The 25,987-nt window shown below is 38.4% G+C and overlaps 1 protein-coding gene and 1 pseudogene across 2 annotated transcripts in view; one reads left to right on the top strand and one right to left on the bottom strand.

Moving 5' to 3' along the window:
• SLC9A7 (solute carrier family 9 member A7) overlaps nucleotides 1-25,987 on the bottom strand; it is a 160,638-nt gene that overhangs the window by 109,822 nt on the left and 24,829 nt on the right. The gene's annotated exons all lie outside the window — the stretch shown is intronic.
• Nucleotides 11,163-11,770, top strand: LOC138378163 (large ribosomal subunit protein uL16-like; annotated as a pseudogene).

Genomic DNA, 25,987 nt, shown 5'->3' with positions numbered 1-25,987 from the left:
CAGGGTACAACCAGGGTCAGGGCTCAGTGTTACTAAGGTAAGTGCTCAGGGTATGACAGGTGTCTGGAATCAATATGTGACCAGAATCAGGGCTCAGCGTTCAATCAAGTTCAGAACTCACATGTGCCTGGAGTCAGAGGCTGAGGATGTGATCAGGGTCTTGGCTCAGTGTTCAACCAGGGTTGGACAAGGGTACAGCTTAAGAGTGGGCTCAGTGTTAAGCATATGTCTGTGACATGTGTCGTCAGGGGATTGGGGGAGGACAGAGCATGAAACTAGGACAGGGGTCTGTGTGTGGCCCAGTTCAGACTCAAAATGTGTCCAGGGTTAGGACTCAGCATGACTTGCATCAGGTCAGTGTGTGACCAATGTTAGAGCTCATCAAAAAAGCACTGGATGGAGATTCCAGCAACCATCCTAATAGTTTATACTACAGCAGTGGGGCACTCAAGGTTCTCTGGGGAACCATCAGGCCGTGTGGGAAGGGAAAGCACCTTGCCATCTAGGTGGGTGCTGACAGCAGTCTAGTGCAAAAGAAAGGATAGGTCTGCTGCAAAATACCCAACCAAAAGTAAATCAATGGAATATGATGATTAAGAAGATATGAATGAGGCAAACAGACAAAGACAAGTAAAAGAAAACACGAAGGCTTTGGTGAATGGTAAGATGTGGATCCCACTTACACAAGTGAGAAAGTCCAGTGGGAAAGCTGGTTTTAAAAATGGAAGATGCTAACTATGTTATCACATATGCTGATTTTAAATAGAGCATGGCACATTCAGGTGGAAATGGGCCCAATGGATGGGAGTATTTGTCTCCAGGGAAGAGAACAGAATAAATTTCTCTTCAGGGATTAGGAGAGGCTGATTTTTCAGTTTGCCTTCTCTTGTAATTTTTGAATTTTATACTATGATATGTATTACCTTGTCAAATAATTAGTTCTAAAAATTAGTGACTTTCAGGACCATAATTGTAGGAATACATTCAGGACTGACTGTAAAGACCTGCAAAGCAGCTATGCAAGAATGATATCTAAAGCCACAGATCAGAGAGCCAACGTTATCAGAGCAAGGACTGCCCCTTGGACACTTCCACATTTAGGCAGAGTGAAAACAGGGACAACTGAGCAGACAAAAGGACCACCATGTGACAGAAAGAACCTCATTCAGAAATACAACTAAATATATCGTGGAATGTACCTGGAATAGGGGAGCAGACAGTGAGGGATCCCCATAAATTTAAAGGGAAGAGAATGAAATTTTTTCTCAGTGTTACCCAGCAAAATTGCTGTACATTACATGTGATTGGCAAATTGTGGGAGTAACCAGGAGATCAGCTGTTTGTGTGCCCTTAAGAGCCTGGGAATCCCCAAACTGCAAGGTGACTCACCTGGAATGCACCTGAGATTCATTCAGGGAAAAAACAGTCCACTGTGTGGTATCCAGTTTGGAAAAATACTGTGAAAAAAAAGAGGAAGAAAGGAAAACCTCCAAAAGTCAGATGGTGAGACCATTCGTGTAACCACTGATAAGAAAAAGGATACAGTGCCTGGCTTGGGCCAGTGGTGGGAGGAAGAGGGGACAAGGTTATTCCAAGAAGCATGCAAGGAGATGGACCCATCAGCTTTTTCCAGTCCATTAATATATATGAGCATACCATAAACAATAGCCTCTGTTCTTACTCTGTCCTCTCTAAGCAACCTTCTCATGACAACCTGGGGTGCAGTCCCCTGCTGCTTGCCTACTCAGAGAAAATGCTCTGCTCAGCCTGAACATACATTCTGTTCTGCAACAGTCAAATCTCTTATCATTTAAATGCATCAACTGGCACTCTGGTTTAGGTTCAGGCTCCCTGAGCCTGATTAATGTGAGCCTGCCCCTGAGAGACAGAGTCACCCAGGCTGCTGACAATTTCAGCTTTTGAACTGACAGTGTCATTGTCTAGAGGCTGGGCCAAGGTGTATGCTCCCTGTGTGGCCTCTTGCAGCCTGCCATTAACACCTGTACCACAGGCCTTAACATCAAATTGCAACAGCGTCTGTTCTCCCAGTTCTATTTCACAGCTCACTCCTGTAATAACTATGGCTTTGTCTTCCACATTGGTTTTAAGGGTGATCCACTATTTTCTCTTAATTCAATCACTTCATATTGGGTAAAAGTCACTGTTAAGAGCCATCAGAAAACACCTTGGCATAAACAAATCACAAAAATCTCAAACATACAGATTCTTCATCATTCATCATTGTATTAACTGTCCTACTTTGACATGGTTGACTGAGCACTGCACACAGAAAGTAGGCTGTATCTTCTCCTTCCCTAGTCCCATTCCCTCCCTTCTACCTCACAGGCAACCATCATTCATTCTAGTCTGTATCCAGCCCGGGAGTTACTAAATATACACATCCATAAATATATAATATTCTTTTGCTTGTTTTAACTTGCATAAAAAGTATCACATAGAATTAGAAAGCAGGTGTGCCTGCTGGAACAAAGATCAAAATAACAGTGGCTTCAATAAGACAGAAGTTGATTTTTCCCTTGCAGAAAAGACAGAGCATAAGTATTCCTGGGATGAAATGGTGGCTCCCCCCGACCCACAATCTGCCTACTCTGCCACCCATAGGGTGTCCTCGTCACCAGGCCCACGTGTCAGGCAGAAGGAAATGAGAAAAGGACAAGGAAAGGCACTCCCTTCCCCTTTAAGGACACAGCCTCTAAATTACACACACTACTTCTACTCACATCCTATTGGCCAAGTACTTGGTCATATCGTCACATCTAGCTGCAAGAGAGGCAAGAAAATAAAGTTATCTTTCTGAGGGGCCATTTATCCTAAGATTCTATTACTATGGAAGAAATGGAAAGCTGTTACTGAGGGACAAGTGGCATTTTATGCCATATTAACTAAGTGGATTTTTATTTTTTCACTCCATATTATGGTTTTTGAGAGCTACTCATGTTGAAGCATACAAATTCATGGGTATTCATTGCTGTTCAGTTGCATATTGTACACTGCCTTGTATAAGGGCTCAGTGACAGATTTGCTTTAGAATTTAAGATCAAAATTCCATAAATATACCACAATTTATTAAACCATGCTCCTGCTGCCAGGCACCTGGGTCTTTTAAACACACTGTTTACAAAATGTTTGAATCACATCAGGGGAAATGTTAAATCAGTAAAATCCCAAATTATAGGGATCAGTCTCAGGTACACTCAGGTTGTTTTGTAAAGCCTTTAATGTGCCCCAGCAAGCCAACTAAAATAGAAACTGACAATACTGAACTATAATATAGAAAGAGGAAGTAAATTCATGGTTCTCCTAGACTTTCTGCTACTGTAATCAAGTATTACATGGTATTCTCAGTTTCCTGACAACTGAAACAAAAAGGAAACATTGTGTGCCATTTAAGTCTCATCACCTGAAAAAAGGAAATAAACCAGTTAAGAGAAATAAATGGGCTGGGCGCGGTTGCTCACGCCTGTAATCCTAGCACTCTGGGAGGCCGAGGCGGGTAGATCACTCGAGGTCAGGAGTTCGAGACCAACCTGAGCAAGAGTGAGACCCCCGTCTCTACTAAAAATAGAAAGAAATGATCTGGCCAACTAAAAATATATATAGAAAAAATTAGCCGGGCATGGTGGCACATGCCTATAGTCCCAGCTACTTGGGAGGCTGAGGCAGAAGGATCGCTTAAGCCCAGGAATTTGAGGTTGCTGTGAGCTAGGCTGACGCCACGGCACTCACTCTAGCCTGGGCAACAGAGCGAGACTTTGTCTCAAAAAAAAGAGAGAGAGAAATAAATGTTTGCTTAATCCTAAATTCTAAAACAAAGCTGTCAGATGAGCTCTTATCTGAGGGTCAATTATCAAGAAAGGATAACATCTTTAACAACCAGTTATATAGAAAATGCACAAGGCTTCTCTAGAATGATTCTTGGTTGACCTTTAACAAGCAGAGAACTTAATATTAAAAGTTTTCCTGCAGAGGGTCAGGTTAGTGCCCCAGGTTCATGTCAACATGGGGGTCCTGCCCAGAAGGAGATATCCATGAAAACCTGACCATTCCAGAAATGCCAATTCTCCTCCAGTTCAATGTTTTCAGAGACCATACTATTACATTAGTGATTCTGGTATTATTAGGGGGTTTTCTTCTCTCCTGTAAATAATGTCAAGATTTTAAACCATTTTGGAGAAGTGAAAAGATACTGGTTATTTCTGTGGGGGATTTTTTCGTAACTGTAAAACATCCAAATATAGTATCTTCCTTTTCATTTTTACTCGTATTAGGTAGTTATTTTTACTCTACCCCAATTTACTACACTCAATGTTTTTTGTTTCTTCCCATTACTCTAAGTAATGTGCCCCAAACAGAAAAAAAGTACATTTTAGTATGTTAAAAGACAACCAGTGCAGTGTAAGAAATACTTATTCAGCACCCACTTTGTACTAAGGATTTACTTAAAATATTAGCTCTTAATTTTTACCCACAACTTTATGAGGTAGGGGTTATTAACACCACTTTACAGTTAAGAAAACTGGATCTTCAAGAGTAAATAACTTGCCTAAGATCACATAGCTGGTAAACTGTAGAACCTCATCACCCTGACATGTGGTCCTTTCCCAGTCCTGCCAACTCTACCCAAGCATTCTTCCTAATCCCTTCTTCTCCTTACTATCATTACTCTGGTTCTAGCTTCCTGCTTGGACTTTCTGCAATAATTTCTTTCTTTCTTTTTTTTTTTAGACAGAGTCTTGCTCTGTTGCCCGGGCTAGGGTGCCATGGCATCAGCCTAGCTCACAGCAACCTCAAATTCCTGGGCTTAAGCGATCCTCCTGCCTCAGCCTCCTGAGTAGCTGGGACTACAGGATGTGCCACCATGCCTGGCTAATTTTTTCTATATATATTTTTTAGTTGGCCAGCTAATTTCTTTCTATTTTTAGTAGAGACGGGGGGTCTCACTCTTGCTCAGGCTGGTCTCAAACTCCTGACCTCGAGCGATCCACCCACCTCGGCCTCCCAGAGTGCTAGGATTACAGGTGTGAGCCACCTCGCCCGGCCTGCAATAATTTCTTAACTATCTTCCCTACATTCCACCTGGTTCCCCAATCATCCATTCTCCAACAGCCACCAGACTAATTTCTTTGAATCACAAAGGAGGCTTGTCATGCCATGGCTCTGCTTAAAATTCTTGAGCAACTTCATCATCCATGGGAAAAAAAAATCCAAGGCCTACAAAGATCTGGCATCTGCTACCTCTCCAATTTCACTCCCTAACACCATCTGCCCCCACATATAAATGCTTATCACATTCAACTCCTTAGACTTCCCCGCATACACCTTGCTGCCCTCTCCCTTACCTGGCAATATTGTCCTTCAAGATCTCCCTTGCTGCATTGGCAGAGAAGAGAAAAGAAGGGGGCCCCAGCTGAGAGAGCCTATTATCCAAATAAACCCTGAGAATCTCTGAGATGATATATCAAAGCAAAACAACCTACATTTTTAGACTGCCAAGACTATATCCTGAATTCCTAGAGCAAAACCTCTCAAAAAATTGATAAAGCATCATATGAGAGAGTGTTAATGGTAAGTCTTCTGGTATAAGAAAATCCAAACTTAAGAACAAATGGAGTGAACAAATGACTTCAAATCAGCATTCCCACAAAATGATCACTGCTGGTCCACATACATATAGTGATATTAATAATGATTTTAAAATATTTTTTCTGACTGTGATTATCTTTATGATCCTATCTGAAGGTATAATTTGATTTGAATTGATCTTATAAAATTCCAGGAAATAATTCTTATTATTAATAAAGTTTAATATACCAGTCTGTTGAGATTCAAGTGCTCCAGTAGATAAGGTTCTTTACATTTCTAAAATTAAATCACTTAATGAGAATTGCCAGAAAGAGACTTTTTAAATAATTCTCCAGCATGGTAGAGAACACCTAAGATTTGTTTCTACTGTTCTACTCCTATCAGCCAGAAGAGTGGAACTTTCAAAGATGCAAATAGTTCCCCTCGGTCATATTATCCTGAATGGAAATTAGAGCTGCCAGAGAATAGGAGACAGAGGGAAAGGGCACGCCCCTCAGCCTTTGGTTTCTCTGGCTTCCAAAACTAGAAGCAAATGATTCCTTTGCTTTTCCAATCCACCCATTAAGCTTCCAAGAATACATAAGTTTCCTTCAAAATTCAATTTCCCATGGGGTCATCCTCAGATGCTACATGGTTTTAAGTTATTATAATTAACCATAACACAGCACAGCTTCCAAAGTGAAGGCCCAGGGTTGAGAAAAGACCTTCCCAGCCATGTATCACAACTAACCCACCAAAGGCTACAGGGACTCCCATGCAACCAACATCTGAGCAATCATAAAGAAGGCAATCAAGGGCTTTGCCTCTATCATCCTCACCATCTAGAGTGAGTAGGGAAGAGTAGCCCATAAATAAATAAATGAAGAGAAAAGATAATTATATATTTTGGTAAGTGCAGTTAATGAAGGCAGCAGCATTCAGTAGCAAGATACTTTTTTTTTTCATTTTGCTTCCTACATCCTCAATAAACATATACCTTCATGGTCTGAACTATTAAATACACAAACACTAGAAAAAATATGGGTTTCCCATTTTAATGGCAAAGGTTGATAAATCAAAAAGCTATTTTGATGATCCTGGGCTCTAAAAAAATTCTGCCTCTGGTTTCTTGTGGAAGGAGGAGGTACTGGATACTAGGGCCAACAACAGCCTTAATAGCACTTTGTCCCAAAATGCAAAGATGTTCCACATATAAGTAGCCTATGAATATGGGTTTCAAAACAAACATAAAGCCTTACCTTAGAGTTTCAGTATATTTTAGAATCATCACTGCCTTAATGTTTAAATACCTATTCAAGTCCTCCTAATAAGGGAGAAATGCCTGCTTGATCATGGCTTTTTGTAGATATAAATACAGTGATCTGTAGCTTTAAAAAAATCTTGTTTCTATGATGATGTTTGTTAATCTAGCTAATAGAGTGATGTGCAGAAAAATGGAGAAAAGAGAGTGACAGAGACGACTTCATGTACAAGTAAGCACTGGTTCCCCCCAAACCTTAGTTACCTGAATTATTCTAAGGTTATTTGTAAAAACTAAAATTCCATGAGGCAAGGAAAGACTTTTAATAACTCCATTTATGAGGTTTAATTTCAGTATTGCACCTAAACAACTGGAGTATTAAAGAAAGTAACCAAACTACAGATGGATGCTTAAAAATAACATTAAATAGGTGATTTGAGAACTCTAAAATTTTTTATGACAAACTTATTTCTTCTTTGTGCCTTCAGGTCATTGTATTAATAACACTGGGATGGCAATTTATTAGATGTGGTACACAAGTTCTATTGTGGGCTCAAAGCAGAGGTCCAGGGAAAACCTCCAGAAGATTCTTCCTTAGTAAGCAAGTAACATTTTGTCATTTTAGGCCACCACATGAAACCAATCGTCACTCACAGCTTCTGTCTTAGAGTGGGATGTGTCATGCTTCACTCGGTGCAAAATATGACAATGAAAAAAACCAACAACTTGATCAATCTATTTCAGCAGTGTCTGCTCAGCCAGCAGTGTGAGGAGCTGGCGTGCTGTGATGAAGCATTAGGCTGCTTACAATGCCGACCTAGAAACCAAATCACCATTTTGTAGCAAGGAATGAAAATCATGATGGAAAAGCTACAGCTGATCTCCCTACCTAGCAAAGGAAAGATGGATAAAATACAATCACCATCACATATAACTGGTAGACTTAATGTAAGGGGCAGTATAATAATTTATGTATTATAGGCTCATCTTGGAAAAGGAATAATTTGCTTCATTTGCTATGACTAACATGCCTAGACGGGGCAGCCCATGTACTGACAATGAGATTTCCTCCAAAAAAAGGAAAGACACCACGACAAAGCAATGTCTCAACCCCGATTGCTCAGCTCTCACCTTGGTTTCCTCTCAAAGCAAATTCACTCACTCCCCTATGAAGAGGCAAAGTAGGACACTGCAGGAGTATCAAAGCTGTGAATCCTGCCAAGGATGCCAACAGGAGGGGAAAATACACCTCTGCTCCAAGAATTTGGGAGAAGGGGCTGTCTCAGTAGCAGAGGGGGTAAACAGATGTGATATGAGGCTCTAAAATCATAGCATAGGCTCTCCGTGGTAGTAGTACAGGGGTACAAGTCAAAGGGCAGGTACTATCTTCACCTTTGCACAGCATAAGGAATCCATGCTCCCTGGAAACTGCCCAGTGATGTCACCCTGTGCAGCTGTAATCTGTGTGAGTGTTCTAAGTCACAATGACATCTTAAAAACTATTAATTCCACTCATTCCCTATGAGGAAGAATAGGGACGAGAAGCCTCAGGAATCAGAAGTGTTCAGAGCAGGGAGTCTAGAGCCAGACTGCCTGGGTTCAAAGCTCAGCTTCACCATTTGCTAAGCTAGATGACTTGGGCAAGTCACCTGACTTATTTGTGCCCCAGTTTTCTCGTCAGTAAACTGTAAATGGTATTGAGTTGTTATGAGGAATTAAATGAGTTAATATTTATAAAATACCTGGAACAGTGCCTGGCACATATTAAGCACTGTTTGTTAAATTTTTTTAAGTTAAAACAAAAACTTTAAAAATGTTTACACAACTAGGAACAGCCCCTGGCTCCATTCAGACCGCTCACCAGGGCTGTAGTTGGAGTTCTGTTCTCCCTTCTGCCCCAGCCCATGTGCCGGAGCTGCCAAAAGGAGTCTTGGTGCCTGTCATGGGGGCAGATGCTCTTCACTCTTTTCACCTTCTCATTGCTCTGTCCCTGATTCAGATCTCCCTGTCCTAGACCCAAGCCCAGTTCATAATGCTAACCTTTCACTCCAAGGCATCAGTGCAGTGGCAGAGCTGTGGTGATGAGGTCAAGTTGGCAACCAGACTCCCAAGATACAAACAGGTTTTCATTTAATACAATATTTACTTAGTTTTATAGAAGGATATAGGATGGGGAATACCTCAGGGACAGCAGCTTCATCTCAACAGGAGGCCCAGCAGCTATCCAAGTATATACCTTCTTCTGCCCCCTCATCCACACAGGTCATATATGACTGCCACGGATGACAGGCAAGATGTTTGTGGGTCTTATTGATGAAAAGAAGCCACATCCCCTTTTCCTGCCAATCTTTTATGCCACTCTCAGGCATGCTATAGGTCCCCATGCTAATTTACAGCACCCCAACCCAGCGGCAACTCCATACAACAACCAAGGCAGGCATAACATCCCCCAATTATCTTAACTCTACTGTTTTCAAAGACACAGAGTACAGGAAACTGAAATCAACCCAAGCCTTTGCTCATGAATGCCAACCCTCTTTTTAACAGAATGGAGCCTTAGGCCCCCAAAAGGGCAATTGAGGCCCCCTATAATCTGTTCTGTGAATACATTTCCTGTCTCATCCCCTACAACTGATCCCCACATGCCCTAAACTCAGCCACACAGCCTGCCTTGGCCTTAGGTTCACCGTATGTAGTTGTGCTCCACTCAGAGTGTCAACTCAAGGGCAGAAACTTTTTCTTTATTTCCTCTTCCTATCACCTGGCACCACAGCATAGCCTCTTAAATACTAAAAACTCAGGAAAACATTAACTTCATTTAAGCAACGAATGAAGCTGGGTCACAATCATTTTTCTTTGGTAAAGGAAAGTTACAAAGTTTTAAAAGTCCCAATGTCCGAATGTCAGTGATCCTTACACACATGAAATGTTAAAGGCCACAAGCCTCATCCAAATGACTCTCTCGATTCCGATAGGAGGAGGAAGACACCCCAGAGGGATCATGAAGCTAATTTCTCAATAACCTCCTCTACGTAGTGTTCCCACAGCCATCCTTGTGAGTAGAGCTATGTCCCTGTACAACGAATAGTCAACAAATGCTTGGGTATTCAACATATGACTTAATCTTGTGGAGATCATGATTGAGCTTACTTGGGTCTCTTCATGGAAAAATTGAAATCTGTACTTAATCGGCAATACCAAAGTAAATACAAGGAAACAACCAATATAAATTAGGGATGGCCTGAAGTTTGACTTAGGCAAAAATCATCTATGGTCTTCAGAAGTAACTGAATGTCTCCTGCAATGTAATTTTTGGTATCCCTTAGCCATTAGTAAAAATGACCACATGATGGCATAGGTTGTCATCAAATGCAACCAACATAACAAACTGAGTAATATAAACAAGGCATGTCATTTGTATTTATTAAGTCTATTTATAAATTGGAGTAAAAATTGACTTATGTGTTTTATGTGCAGAAATCCTACCAATCTCATGAGGGATATGTTAATCTTTATTATTATAAGAATAAAATGCTGATTGACTGTGAGAGCTGTTAATTTGATATACAAAATAGTTTACTTATTAAGAATGCATTAAGATGGACATAAAAAGCACAAACTATAAAGAAAAAAAATCTGATAAGTTTGATTTAAAATTTAAAATTTCTGCTCTTCAAAAGACATTGTTAAGGAAATGAAAAGACAAGCCACAGACAGATAGAAAATACTATAAACCACTTATCTGATAAAGGATTGGTACCCCCAAAATATAAACAACTCAATAGAAACACAAAAAAATTAAAAATGGGAAAAATATAAACAGACTTCACTTAAGAAGCCATGGATGGATGGCAAATAAGCATAAGAAAAGCCATCCAGGCCAGGCGCGGTGGCTCACGCCTGTAATCCTACCACTCTGGGAGGACAAGGCAGGTGGATTATTTGATCTCAGGAGTTGGAGAACAGCCTGAGCAATAGCAAGACCCCGTCTCTACTAAAAATAGAAAGAAATTATATGGACAGCTAAAAATATATATAGAAAAATTAGCCAGGCATGGTGGCGCATGCCTGTAGTCCCAGCTACTTGGGAGGCTGAGGCAGGAGGATTGCTTGAGCCCAGGAGTTTGAGGTTGCTGTGAGCGAGGCTGATGCCACGGCACTGTAGCCCAGGCAAAAAAAGAGTGAGACTCTGTCTCAAAAAAAAAAAACAAAAAAAAGGGGACGGATGGAAGGAAGGAAGGGAGGAAGGAAAAAGAAAAGCCATCCAGCTCTTTTCCTTCGGCGGAGTAAGTACGGCTGCGAGCTGCCACCTAAGATCCTGGTATCACCATGGGCCGTCGCCCTAGCTGGTATTACCGGTATTGTAAGAACAAGCCATACCCAAAGTCTCGTTTCTGCTGAGGCATCCCTGATGCCAAGATTTGCATCTTTGATCTGGGGCAGAAGAAGGCAAAAGTGGATGAGTTCCCGCTCTGTGGCCACATGGTGTCAGATGAATATGAACAGCTCTCCTCTGAAGCCCTGGAGGCTGGCCATATTTGTGCCAACAAGTACCTGGTAAAAAAGTTGTGGAAAAGATGGCTTTCATACCTGGGTGCAGCTTCACCCCTTCCATGTTATCCACATCAACAAGATGTTGTCCCATGCTGGGGCTGACAGGCTCCAGACAGGCATGCGTGGTGCCTTTGGAAAGCCCCAGGGCACTGTGGCCAGGGTTCACATTGGCCAAGTCATCATGTCCATCCACACCAAACTGTAGAACAAGGAGCATGTGATTGAGGCCCAACATAGAGCCAAGTTTAAGTTCCCTGGACACTAGAAGATCCACATCTTAAAGAAGTGGGGCTTTGCCAAGTTTAATGCGGATGAATTTGAAGACATGGTGGCTGAGAAGCAGCTCACCCCAGATGGCAGTGGGGTCGGATACATCCCCAATTGTGGCCCCTTGGCCAAATGGTGGGCCCTGCACTCACGAAGGCTTCCACTGTGCTGTCCCTTCATGTATGCCCACCAATGAATCCTACTTCCTGTCCACTTAAAAAAAGAAAAAAGAAAAGAAGTTCAACATCATTAGTTATTAGGTAGATGCAAATTAGACTAGCAATGAGATACCATTTCACACTAGAATGGCTAAAATTAAAAATTCCTAAATAACAAAAATTGGTAAGGATTTGGAACAACTGGAAATCTTATATCCTGCTGCTAGAAATGCAAAATGTTCAGATCCTTTGAAAAAGGTTGCCAGGTTTTTATAAAGTTAAACATACACTTACCATGCAACCCAGAAATCTCACTGTTGGGTATTTATCCAACAGAAATGAAAACACATGCCCACACAAAGACGTGTAAGCAAATGTTCATAGCAGCTTTATTTATAATACCTCAGAACTGAAAACAACCCAAATGTTCAATAAATGGTGAATGTGTAAGTAAACTGTGATTCATCCATTCATCCATACTATGGACTACTACTCAGCAATAAAATAAAGAACAAACTACTGAAACACACAACAATATGGATGAATCTCAAAAGCATTATGCTAAGTAAAACAAGCTAGACACAAAAGGTTATCAATATCTGATTTCATTTATGCGAAGTTGTAAAAACAGCAAAACTATATAGAGAGAAAATAGATCAGTAGATGCCAAGAGCTGAGGGTTAGGAGAAGGGCATGTTCTGCAAAAGTTAATGAAGTCTTTTTGGGGGGACAGAAATTGAAACCAAATCTATATCTTGATTTTGGTGATGGTTACACAAGTGTACACAGTGTCAAAACTCATCGAACTGTATATTTAAAAGGAATGAATTGTATTTAAACTATAGCTCAATAAACATGGCTTTTAAAAATGAATATATAAAAAATAAATAGATAAATAGACGGTGAATATTTGTTGAGTGAATTAATGAATGAAGGTGCAACAGTTAAATAAGGAAAAACAACATATCTGGTTAAGCCAACAAATATCTAAAAATTTAAGTACAAAGATAGAATAATAGATATTAGATTATAACATAATTTTAATCTTTGTGGAATTTTTGGTGTATTAGCATTTATAACATCAATAAAACAAACTTTTAGAGTTGTATTTAATTTTTATTTACCTCTTTGGTATCACACACATACAATCTAATGAACTCACATGCAATCTAGCAGCTGATGGTACTGAGAAATTATCTCTTGCCTTGTAATGTCAAACTTTAAAACTATGACTCCTGATGCTTTTAATAAAATTGTAGTAATTAGGCTGGGTGAGGTGGCTCTTGCCTGTAATCCCAGCATTTGGGAGGCTGAAGTAGGAGGATTGCTTGAGGCCGGGAGTTTGAGACCGGCTTGGGCAACACAGTGAGACCTTGTGTCCACAAAAAATTTAAAAATCAGCTGGACACAGTGGCACATACCTGTAGTCTCAAGCTACTCAGGAGGCTGAGGCAGGAGGATCACTTGAGCCCAGGAGTTTGAGGCTTCAGTGAGCTATGATGATGACACTGCACTCCAGCCTGGGTGATGGAGTGAGACTGTGACCCACAAAAAAAAATGTAGTAATTATATACTTCTGGACCAAATTTCAGATTTATTTAACTCAGAGGTTCATTCTAAGTAATAGTATTTTGGTTTGGTCCTAGCTAAATATTGATTTTTAACACTCACCATTCAACATTTAGCCAAAATAGTTATTCAGTGGCTAATATGTTAACTTTCAGGGTTTCAAGTTCTGATTTGTGCTCAGCCAGCCTCCACTAAACCAATGTCAAAATACACTCTGCGGTTCAATCATCACTGCCTTCGAGGACTTATGATAAACCCTCCATTACCAGAATTTACACTAGAAATCCTAATACATTTTCAGTATTTCAATTTCTCACATTAATTTTCAAAATACTTCATTACAAAGCAGAGATATAGTAAAAACCACTTGAAAATTTTCAGGAAATATCCTGGGCTATTAAAATGAGAGTAAAGAAAATGAAAAATAATGTGGCTAGGCAAAATCTTTTTTAAAAAGAAAATAAAGGAAATCCAGAGCAACAATACAGTTTAAAGATATAATGGACAAGAAGACCTTATTTACAATAGAAACAAAAATATAAAATATCTTGGAATAAACTAAAGAAATGTACAAAATTTAAAAAAAAACTCAAAAACACTCCAGAAGAACACAAAAGGCATTAACCAATGGAAAGACACAGGAGGTCCCTGAATAGGAAGAAACGGCATAATAAAAATGATTCTCCCATATTGACTCATAATTTCAATGCTATTCCAATAAAATTCCCATAGGCATTTGGACAGTAACTAGACAAGCTGATTCTAGAGTCATATGCAAAACTAAACAAACAAGAAGAACCAGGAAAATTCAGGGGGAAAAAAAGAGCAATGAGAAGGCACTAGCCCTACCAGATTTTAAAATATACTCTTAAGGGTCATAATGCTTGGTACTATGGTATTCATTTGTGAAAAGTGACATACCAGTGGACCAGAACAAAAAGTCCAGAAATACATATAGGTATTTAGTATATGATAGAGAAGGCATCTCAAATCAGTGGGGTCAATATGGACTTTTTAGTCTTTGGTGTAGGGACAACTAGGTAGCCATCTGGGGAGCACCTTTCTAATGATGAAGCCCAGATATCTTAAAAAACAATTGAAAATTTTAACTACTTAATAGCAACAATGACAAACTTCTAAGAGGGGGAAAATAAATAAGCAAAGTAAAAAAAGAAAAACTGAAAAAAATATTTGCAACTCATCACTGATAAAAGGCTAATCTCCCTAATGTACAAAAAGCTCCTAGATTCAAGAAAAAGATGAGCCCATAGGAAAAAAAAACAGACAAAGAATAATAAGTAGCCAATTCACAGGAAAAAAAACGAACAGTCCTTAAACTTTTAAAAAGATATTCATCATTACTTATAAGAGAAATGCAAATTAAAATAGAACTGAGACATCATTCCCCCACACTGACAAAAATCCAAAAGTTTGATAACACACTGTTGGCAAGACTGTGGGGAAACAGGCACTTTCATACATAGTTGGTGAGTGTAAAATAAATGATATGACCTCTTATGAAAAGAATCTGGCAATATCATCCAAAATTGTAAATGCATTTATCCTTTAATCCAACAATCCCACTCCTAGAAATCTATCCCACAGATATGCCCATACATATATAAGACGTTCAAGGGTAACCACTGCAGTACTGTTTGATTACCATAAGTTGGGAAATAACCCTAGTGCCCACGAACAAAGGGTTATATTATGGCACATCTGCACAATGGAATACCTATAAAATAAAAGAATGAAGAGCAACACTTTGTACTAATATGGAAACATCTCTAGGACAACTTAAATGAAAAACATGAGGTTCAGTACAGAACCCATGGTATACCACCATTTGTGAGAGAAAAGGTGGAAATTGGCACATATATTTGCATTGGCTTGTATTTATGTAAACAAACATTGGAATGAAAACCAACAAAAGTGTTTACTACAATGTCAAGGAGAAATGGAGAAAATGGGTAGGGTATACCTTTTCAGTGTGTCCCTTTTAAATCTGCTTTTATATGTAGACCCTGTAAATGTATTACCTGCTCAAAAGCTAAGTATTTGTAAAAAAATGACTCAAGAAGGGCAAAAATAGACAATACTAAATAATACATTATTAAAGGCGATATACACATTATATAAACCTAAAAAGATAATTTGTTACTATCTGTAGCAAAGAATTTGCTGCTAGCAGACCTACTTCACAAGAAATACTAAGGGAAGTCTTTCAGGCCTAAAGGAAATGACACTGGACAATAACTCAAATCCACACAAAGAAATTATGAGTACTAGAAAATGTAAAAATATAAGTAACTATAAAAAACTGCATAAATACATACATTTTCTCTTTTCTTCTCTAAACATTTAAAAAGACATAAAATTAAACAATGATTATAATGCTATATTGTTGGGGTTGTACATATATAGATGGCATATATTTTGTGATACTAGCATGAAGGAAGGATGTGATAATGGAGCTAGAATGAAAGAAACTTTTAACATTTTACTATAATTAAATTAGCATCACACTAAAGTAGATTGAGACTAAGTTAAAATGGCTATTGTAATCCCTGGAGCAACCACTATGAAAATAACTCAAACATATAGTGGAAAAAACAACAAAAGGAATTAAAGTTGTGTACTAGAAATATATATCTTTCTCTCACATGAGGAGGCAGTGAAAAAATAACAAAGAACCAAAACTTATATGAAGCATACAGAAAATAACAAAAAGGGCAGACATAAATCCAACTATATAATAATTACATTAAATATGACTGGACCAAACACTGCAGCAATTGTCACACTGGTAAAAAAAAAAAAAAACCTGAGATTCAACTATCTGCTGTCTAAAAGAGATACACTTTAGATTATGGTTTCTCAACCTTGGTACCACTGAAATTTGGGGCTGGATAATTCCCTGTTCTGGGCATGCTCCTGTGCATTGTAGGCTATTTAGTAGCATCCGTGGCCTTTACTGATTAGATGTCAGTAGCCACCATGCAGGTGTGACAAACAAATATTTCTCCAGTTGTCGTCAAATGTCACAAGGGGGCTAAATTGCTCCCAATTGAGAACCACTGCTATAGACTAAAACACATGCACGCAAGAATACACACCTGTGCACACACACACATAGGCTGAAAATAAAATGATGGGAAAATATACGCCAGGTAACATTAATCATAAAAGCACAGGAGTAACTATATTAATCTCTGATAAAATAAACTTTAAGACAAGACATATTATAAAAAAAGACCCTTCATAATGCCATCAAGAAGATACAAAAATTATGAATATAGACACATCTAGAAACAGAGTCCCAAAGCACATGAAGCAAAAATGGACAGACTTTAAAATTTCAGTTTTTGTTTATCTGGGAATATCATTATTTCACACACACTTTCTTATGTAAATCTTCATTACTTTTGTTGCTTAATTGCTGACAGGTCCATGATGTTCCCTGTGATGGCAGGAACATGAGGAGTTATTAATGACCCGGAAGCCTTCAGGTCAAGACTATTCTATAAAGAATGGCCAAAATGGTCAGTCATTTGTTTCATATCACTATGCTCATTTTTTCAAAAACATAAATTTATTGAGTTATAATTTACATCCCATAAATTCACTCTCAATTTAAGTATACTAATGATTTTTAGTAAATTTACCAAGTTATGCAACCATCACCACTATCAACCTAATAAGATCCCTGGTACCCATTTACAGTTAATACCTGTTTCCATCCCCAACCCCAGCCAACCATTAATCTACTTTCTGTTTCTATATATTTGCCTTTTATAAAAATTTGTTATAAATGGAATCACACAGTAGCTGGTCTTCTGTGCGTGACTTCTTTCATTTAGCATGACCTATCTGTGTCTTTATATTTAAAGTGGGTTTCTCGGCTGGGCGCAGTGGCTCATGCCTGTAATCCTAGCACTCTGGGAGGCCGAGGCGGGTGGATCACTCGAGGTCAGGAGTTCGAGATCAGCCTGAGCAAGAGCGAGACCCCCCGTCTCTACTAAAAATAGAAAGAAATGATCTGGCCAACTAAAAATATATATAGAAAAAAATTAGCTGGGCATGGTGGCGCATGCCTGTAGTCCCAGCTACGCGGGAGGCTGAGGCAGGAGGATTGCTTAAGCCCAGGAGTTTGAGGTTGCTGTGAGCTAGGCTGACGCCACGGCACTCACTCTAGCCCGGGCAACAGAGCAAGACTGTCTCAAAAATAAATAAATAAATAAATAAATAAATAAAAAATAAAGTGGGTTTCTTAGACAATCCACAGAATGGGATAAAATATTTGCAAACTACTACTCTAACAAGGGATTAATAACTAGAATATATAAGGAGCTCTAACAACCCAACAGGAAAAGATCAAATCTGATTACAAAATGGGCAAAGGATCTGAATAGACACTTCTCAAAAGAGACATACAAAAGGCCAACATGTATATGAAAAAATGCTCAACATCATTAGTCATCAGAGAAATGCAAATCAAAACTATAATGAGATATCATCTCAGCCTCATTAAAATGGCTTTTGCCAGAAAGACTGGCAATAACAAATGCTGGTGAGGATGTAGAGAAAGGGGAACCCTTGTACACTGTTGGTGGGAAAGTAAATTAGTGCAACCACTATGTAAAACAGTATGGAGGTTCCTCAAAAAACTAAAAATAGAACTACCATATAACCCAGCAATCCCACTGCTAGGTATATATCCAAAAGAAGGGAATTCAGTATATTAAAATATCTGCACTCCCACGTTTATTGTAGCACCATTCACAACAGCCAAGATTTGGAATCAACCTGTGTCCATCAATGGATGATGGATAAAGAAATTGTGGTACATATACTCAATGGAATATTATACAGCCACAAAAAAATACTGAAATCCTGCCATTTGCAACAACATGAATGGAACTGGAGAACATTATGTTAAATGAAATAAGCCAAGCACAGAAAGACTAATTTCGCCTGTTCTCATTCATATGAGGGAACTGAATATTAAAAACAACTGATCTCATGGAGACAGAAAGTAGCATGACGGTTACCAGAGGCTGGAAAGGGTAGTGGTGAAGAGAGAATAAAGTGGGTATGGTTAATGCATGCAAAAATATATTATAGTTAGATAGTTAGAATGAACAATATTTGATAGCACAACAAAGTGACTATAATCAACAATAAGTTAGGGTATACCTTAAAATAACTAAAAGAATGGAATTGGAACGTTCCTAACAGAAAGAAATGATAAATGTCTGAAATGATGGATACCCCAATTACCCTAACTTGATTAATTCATATTGCATGCCTGTATCAAAATATCATATGTACCCTATAAATATACACAACTATTATATATACATAACAATTAAAAATTTAAAAAGTAAAATAAAATAAATAAAATTGGTTCCTTGTAAATAGCATACAGTTGTATCTTCTTTTTTTTTTTTAATCCAATCTGACCATCTGTCTTTTAGACTACTCACATTTTCACATTTAAAGCAACTACTAGCCAGGTACAGTGGCTCATGCCTATAATCCCAACTCTTTGGGAGGCCAAGATGGGAAAATCGCTTGAGGCCAGGAGTTCAAGACTAGCCTGGGCAACATAGCAAGACCCTGTCTCTAAAAAAAACTGTTTTTTAAATTAGCCAGGCATGGTAACATGTAACTGTAGTCCTAGCTACTTGGGAGGCTGAGGTAGGAGGATCACATGAGCCCAGGAGTTTGAGGCTACAATGAACTGTGATCATGTCACTGCACTCCATCCAGCCTGGGCAGCAGAGCAAGACTCTGTCTCAAAATAATTAATTAATTAATTAATAAAAGCAACAACTTGATATGGTGGGATTAAAATCTACCATCTTGTTAGTTGTTTTCTTATTTGTTCTATTTGGTTTTTTTCCCATCTTTTTCTGTTTTCTCTAGGTTTTGTTGAACATTTTTTATTATGCCATTTTGTCACCTTTATTGACATTATTTATACCTCTTTTTGTTAACTTTTTAAATGCTTTCCCTAGGGTTTACAATATATATTTTTAAATAATCTGAGTCTTCCTTCAAATAATATTAGACCACGTCACAAGGAGCATAAGACTTTATAACAGTATTTTACCAATTCCTCCCTTCCATTCTTGTGTCATTGTCATATATTTCACTTTTATATATGCTATAAACACATAACACATTGTTATGAACTGTAATAATCACTTATTTTTAGAGCAATAAAAAAATTTTAAGATTTTATCTTCATTTATTCCATTTCTGATATTCTTTGTATATATCCAGTTTTCCAACCTATATCATTTTCTTTGTACCTGAAGAATTTCCTTTACCATTCTTGTAAGGTAGGTCTCCTGGAAATAAACTCCCTCCATTTTTGTTTGTTTCAGAAAGTCTTTATTTCTTCTTCATTTGTGAAGGATATTTTCACTGAATGTGGAATTCTGGGTTGACAATTTCTTCTTTCAACACTTTAAAGATGTCACTCCACTGTCTTTTTGCTCGTATGGTCTTTTACTGAAAAGTCTGCTACAATTCTTATCCCTTTTTCTCTGTAGGCAGTGCTTTTTTTTCCATTTCTGAATGCCTTGTCTTTGGTTTTAGGCAGTTTGAATATGATATGTCTAGGTGTATGTTTGTTGTTTTGGTATATATCTGGCTTGGCATTCTCTAAAGTTCTTGGATCTGTAGTTTGGCTTGGCATTCTCTAAAGTTCTTGGATCTGTAGTTTGGTGTCTGTTGCTAATTTTGGAAAAAATGGCCATTATATTTTCTAATATTTCTGCCCATTCTCTCTCTCTCTCTCTCTCTCTCTCTCTCTTGAGAATCAAATTATGTGAATATTAGACCATTTGACATTATTATTCTTCTCTTGCATATTCTATTAATATTCTGATTATTTCACTCTTTGCCTATCCGTTTGGGTAATTTCCATTGATATATCTTTAAGTTCACTGATTCTTTTAGTCCACTGAAGGTATTCTTCCTTTCTATTACTATATTTATTTCTAGCATTTGCATTTGATTTTTTTCTTTTATTTTCCATCTCTGTGCTAAAATCACTTATCTGGTCTTACATGTTGTCTAGTTTTTCCTTCAGAGCTTTTAAAATATTAATCATAGTTTTTTTTAAATCTCTGATAATTCCAACATTTGTGTCATATATGAGTCTGGTTCTGGTGTGACTGCTTTGTCTCTTCAGACTATCTTTTCTTGCCTTTTTGGTCTTGTAACTTATCTCTGATAGTCAGACATTATTTATTAAACCATAGGTACTGAGGTAAGTATTTTTTATTCTTGAAGATGAGCATACCCTTTTTCTGCTAGGCTTTAGTTAAAGTTTGTGTTAATATAATCAAGAGTTGAGCTGGATTTGGGGGTTTTTGTTTCCATGATTACACTCAGGGCCACAGAAGCCTTCAAATTCCTGCAGTAATACCTTGTCTTTATGGAGAAGGGTCATTTGCCACAAGGTTTTCTCAGTGTCTTCCCCTCACTTGGTTTTGGGTTTCATACTTGGCTTTGAGATTTCTTCATTGATCCCCAGAAAGAATCTATCTCTTGCAGCTCTCCAGGCTTTTTTTCCATTGTTATTTTTACTTCATGCTTGTTAGCTTGGTAGTAGGGAGGTGGGAGATGGGGGCATTCTCTGATGTTCTGATTAATTCACAATATTAAGCAGACACTGTGACCATGGGTCTTGGGGTTGTGGCCTTCACAAGCATTCCTGATCCTCCTCCAAATGTAATGCTGGGCCTAGCAGGCATTTACTTCTTCCCCAAGAGTAGAATTTGTTTTTCCTCTTCTTCCCCAGCTGCAATGGGTTTCCACTAGTACCCTCAGTTTTTGTTAACCTTTTTCCTGTAGAATTTTGTTCCTTAGGGAGATGAGATATGTCTACGCAGTGGCTGTTTTTGCCCTATCCCAGTCAGCACATGGGGAAAACTTTCTCAGGATTCTTCCTGATTTTCTCTGTGAGTACTTGGTTGGAATCCTGGAGAAAAAGCCTGCAGGAGGGTAAGAATGCCCTATACATGTGGCCCCAACTTTTAGAAATTTCTAGTTTAATCTTCTTACTGGCTTATATGCCATTCAATAGTGTCTATCCCAGGTAAGCAAATGTTCAGGTCCTATTTCTTCCTGCAGTAGTGCCTGTCTCTCTCCTGATTTGGGGTTAGTTGTTTGCCCTGAAATCTCAGTTTTCTCCTGGGTTCAAGAAAAGTCATTAAGTTGCAATTTTTCCAGCTTTTCTGTTGTTGTTGTAAGGATGATAGCTCTACATGCCACATCTCTGGGCTGAAACTAGAAGTCTGTTTATTAGTTTTTCTTTTTTTTTTTTTTTGAGACAGAGTCTTGCTTTGTTGCCCGGGCTAGAGTGAGTGCCATGGCGTCAGCCTAGCTCACAGCAACCTCAAACTCCTGGGCTTAAGCAATCCTCCTGCCTCAGCCTCCCAAGTAGCTGGGACTACAGGAATGCGCCACCATGCCCAGCTAATTTTTTCTATATATATTTTAGTTGGCCAGGTCATTTCTTTCTATTTTTAGTAGAGATGGGGGTCTCACTCTTGCTCAGGCTGGTCTCAAACTCCTGACCTTGAGCGATCCACCCGCCTCGGCCTCCCAGAGTGCTAGGATTACAGGCGTGAGCCACCGCGCCCGGCCTGTTTATTAGTTTTTCAAGTGTACTTATATCTTATATACAGCCTTTTCCTATAAGGACTAGATATTTGAAATACTGAAAGAGTGTGTCAAGCAAATTATATTAAGTAACAATTTGCAGAAAATTTTGTTAATCAGATATATACAGAAAGTCTGGAAATCCCTACAGTATTAATATCCAATCAAGGATTCTGATCAGTTTGAAATAACTTGATATTCTCACCTGAGTTGTTATAATTCAAAGACAGAACTTGTTTTCATTACCTTATATGTTCTTGTAATACATAAATGCTCGATGCCCATTTGGCCTTTTGAAGTAGAAAAAATTGGTCAACGCTGCATCATCCCTTGACCTTGTGTCACTGGCCAGCCAGACCCGCCTTACCAGCAGAGGCTTAATTGCCCTACTCCTTTGGGAATGTCCACTTTTACAGAAACCCAACTCTAATTAGAAAAATTTCAAGCACTGCTTGAATTGTAGAAATTGTAAAAATTGAAGAAACATCACTTTAAAACCAAATAATATTAATTCAGCGAGATTAGCATCCACCCCAGGCACAGTTTCCCTGAATTAACACATCAAAAAGGGGCCTGGAGATGCCAGGGTATCACTCTTAATGTGGTTCTGTGAAAAAAAAGACATTGTTACAGTAATACCTGCTATTTGCCTACAAAGATTAATATGTATATTAAATTACAATGTTAGTTACACTATAAAAAGTGTCCTTTCTTCTGTCTTCATATCTACCACCACTTCCTCTCCCTAAATAATATATAATAATTCAATAAAACTTTGACAGATAAGCTTACAAAACAGCTGATGTGAGGGTTTTTAATGCATATGCTTAATATTTCAAATGTGAACAACCATTCTTCATAAATACTTCAGGCATATATTACCACAGCAGCTACAGCTTGTGCCTCAATACCTAATGTCCTTTCCTCCAAGAGTTTGCTCATAAGAATATTGGTTTTTCTTGACCCTGACTACACAGCTTTTTTTCTCCCTTCGGGATCACGTCTAGGTATTGGATATACTACACACCAGAACAGGCATTAAATTTGAGAAAGGATCTTCATGCTCGTCTTGGGCTTAAGTGCCCTCAGATCCATTTTCTGCCCTTTCTTGCTCTGCCACATGTTGGCAGGGGAGGGAAGGGATGATTCCTGTAAACTACATTTTCAGACCCCCTTCCAAGTGGCTTCCAATTAGATTTATCGAATGAAAGGTACAGGTGAGATACTAGAAGGTGGCAGGAAGAGAGAAGCCAAGGTAGGTATCTCTACCCCTCTCAGCTGCCTTCTCTTGGGTAGCGGCTACGTGTTCTCCATGGATGAAGCTCCCACTGGAAAGCCCTCCCTCTGGGTCTCATGTTTCACTGGGCAGTCCCCATGGTGATTCTAGTTGCTGCCAGGTGACCTCATTCCTGGGCTCTGGTGATACTATCTTCTCCCTATGTCAGCTCTAGGGGTGACAGTGGCTTCCTGCTATTGCTCATCTCTAGGTTGTTCCAACACATTCTGGCTTCTCAGTGCTTCTAATGCCTTGGTTAATAGTTTCCTCCTACTGAACTACCTGCCTTTTTTCCTTTATTGGATTGGGAAGACTTCATCTGCCAAATCAGACCTCCATCCTTTACCATATTTCCCCACGATGGATACTGTAGAGTATCCTACAGATGAATACTGTAGAGATAAAAATCTCTACAGTATTAATATCATGTCTGTGTCTCACTTCAGTGCCATCATAAACACTCTGCACAAAACTGCCATTGAAAATAGACAATTCTCTTATTCACACCACTGAAGAGAATAATTTTGGCTTATTCATAACCTACTCTATTAATAAATGCAATCTTTTTATTATCCAGTTCTCTCAGCAGCAAACATGTACAGCAGCCAATAGAGTTCTAGACTAAAACAGACAGTCCATGGTAGGCTTGTTTTAAGTATATATTTGTGTGTATATGAACATGCTTAACTGCATAAACACACAGACACACACACCAAGTCCACAGTTCGAGAAAAACAAATACCAAAAAACAGAGTGTATGTGTATGTGGGTTACAATAAAAAAAGATCAAAAGTTCTTTATAGAATTAAGGCTTCCATAAAGAACATATATGACAAACCCACAACTAACATTATACTGAATGAGGAAAAGCTGAAAACCTTGCCTCTAAAAACTGGAACAAGACAAGGATGACCACTATGACCACTTTCACCACTCCCATTCAACACAGTACTGGAAATCCTAGCCAGAGCAATTAGGCAAGAAAAAGAAATAAAAGGCATACAAATTGGAAAAGAAGTCAAATTATCTATCCCTCTTTGCAGATTACATGATATTATATTTAGAAAAACCTAAAAACTCCACCAAAAAAAACTCTTATATCTGATAAACAAAAAGATCAGTAGCGTTTCTATATAGCAATAATGAAATAGCTGAAAAAGAAATCAAGAAAGCATTCCATTTATAATAGCAACAAAAAAATACTTAGGAATAAATTTAACTAAGGTGGTAAAAGACCTCTATAAGAAAAACTACAAAACACCAATGAAACAAATTGAAGAGGACAAAACAAATGGAAAGACATCTCATGCTTATGGATTAGAAGAATATTATTAAAATGACCATACTACCCAAAGCAATCTATAGATTCTATATAATCCTTATCAAAATAGCAATGTCATTTGTCATAGAAATAAAAAAAATCCTAAAATTTGTATGGAACCAAAAAAGAGCCTGAATAGTCAAAGCAATCTTGGCAAAAAGAACAAAAAGATGCTGGAGGCATCACATTACCTGACTTCAGAAAATACCACAAACTTATACTAACCAGAACAGCATAGTATTGGTATAAAAATAGGCACATAGACAAGTGGAACAGAATAGAGAACCCAGAAATAAATCCATGTATTTACAGCCAATTGATTTCAACAAAGGTGTCAAGAACACACACTGGGGAAAGGACACCTTTTTCAATAAATAGTGCTGGGAAAACTGGATATCCATATGCAAAGGAATGAAACTGGACCCCTAACTCTCATCATATACAAAATACAAAAATCAACTCAAAATAAATTAAAGACCTAAATGTAAGACCTAAAATTATAAAACTACAAAACTATTAGAAGAAAATAGGGGATGCCTACAGCCATACCACCCTGAACGCACCCAATCTCGTCTGATCTCAGAAGCTAAGCAGGGTCGGGCCTGGTTAGTACTTGGATGGGAGAAAACAGGGGAAACACTACAGGACATTTTTCTAGGCAAATATTTTATGGCTAGGACCTCAAAAGCATAGGCAACAAAAACAAAAATAGACAAATGGGACTATATCAAACTAAAAGGCTTCTGTGCAACAAAGGAAATAATCAACAGAGTAAAGAGACAACCTGTAGAATGGAAGACAGCATTTGCCAACTATTCATCAGACAAAGGGCTAATATCTAGAATATACAGGGAACTCGACTCAACACCAAAAAAGAAAAGAAAAGAAAGACAAGATCAGACCAGACCAGACCAGACCCCACAAATAATGCCATTAAAAAGTGGACAAAGGACATGAATAGCCATTTCTCAAAAGAATACATATAAATGGCCAACAGGTATATGAAAAAATGCTCAACATCACTAATCATCAGGAAAATGCAAATCAAAACCACAATGAGATATCATCTTACCCAAGTTAGAATGGCTACTATTAAAAAGACAAAAAAATAACAGATGCCAGCAAGGATATACAGAAAAGGGAACTCTTACACACTGCTGGTGGGAATGTAAAATTAGTACAGCCATGGAAAACAGTATGGAGAGTTCTCAGAAAACTAAAAATAGAACTACCATATGGTCCAACAATCCTACTACTGGGTATTTATCCAAAGAAAAGCAAATCAGTGTATCAAAGGGATTCCTGTATCCCATATTTAC

This window comes from Eulemur rufifrons, chromosome 30, assembly GCF_041146395.1.
Source record: "Eulemur rufifrons isolate Redbay chromosome 30, OSU_ERuf_1, whole genome shotgun sequence".
Classification (NCBI taxonomy): Eukaryota; Metazoa; Chordata; class Mammalia; order Primates; family Lemuridae; genus Eulemur; species Eulemur rufifrons.
Note: the sequence above shows the minus strand (reverse complement) of the source record. Positions and strands in the feature narration are given on the sequence as shown.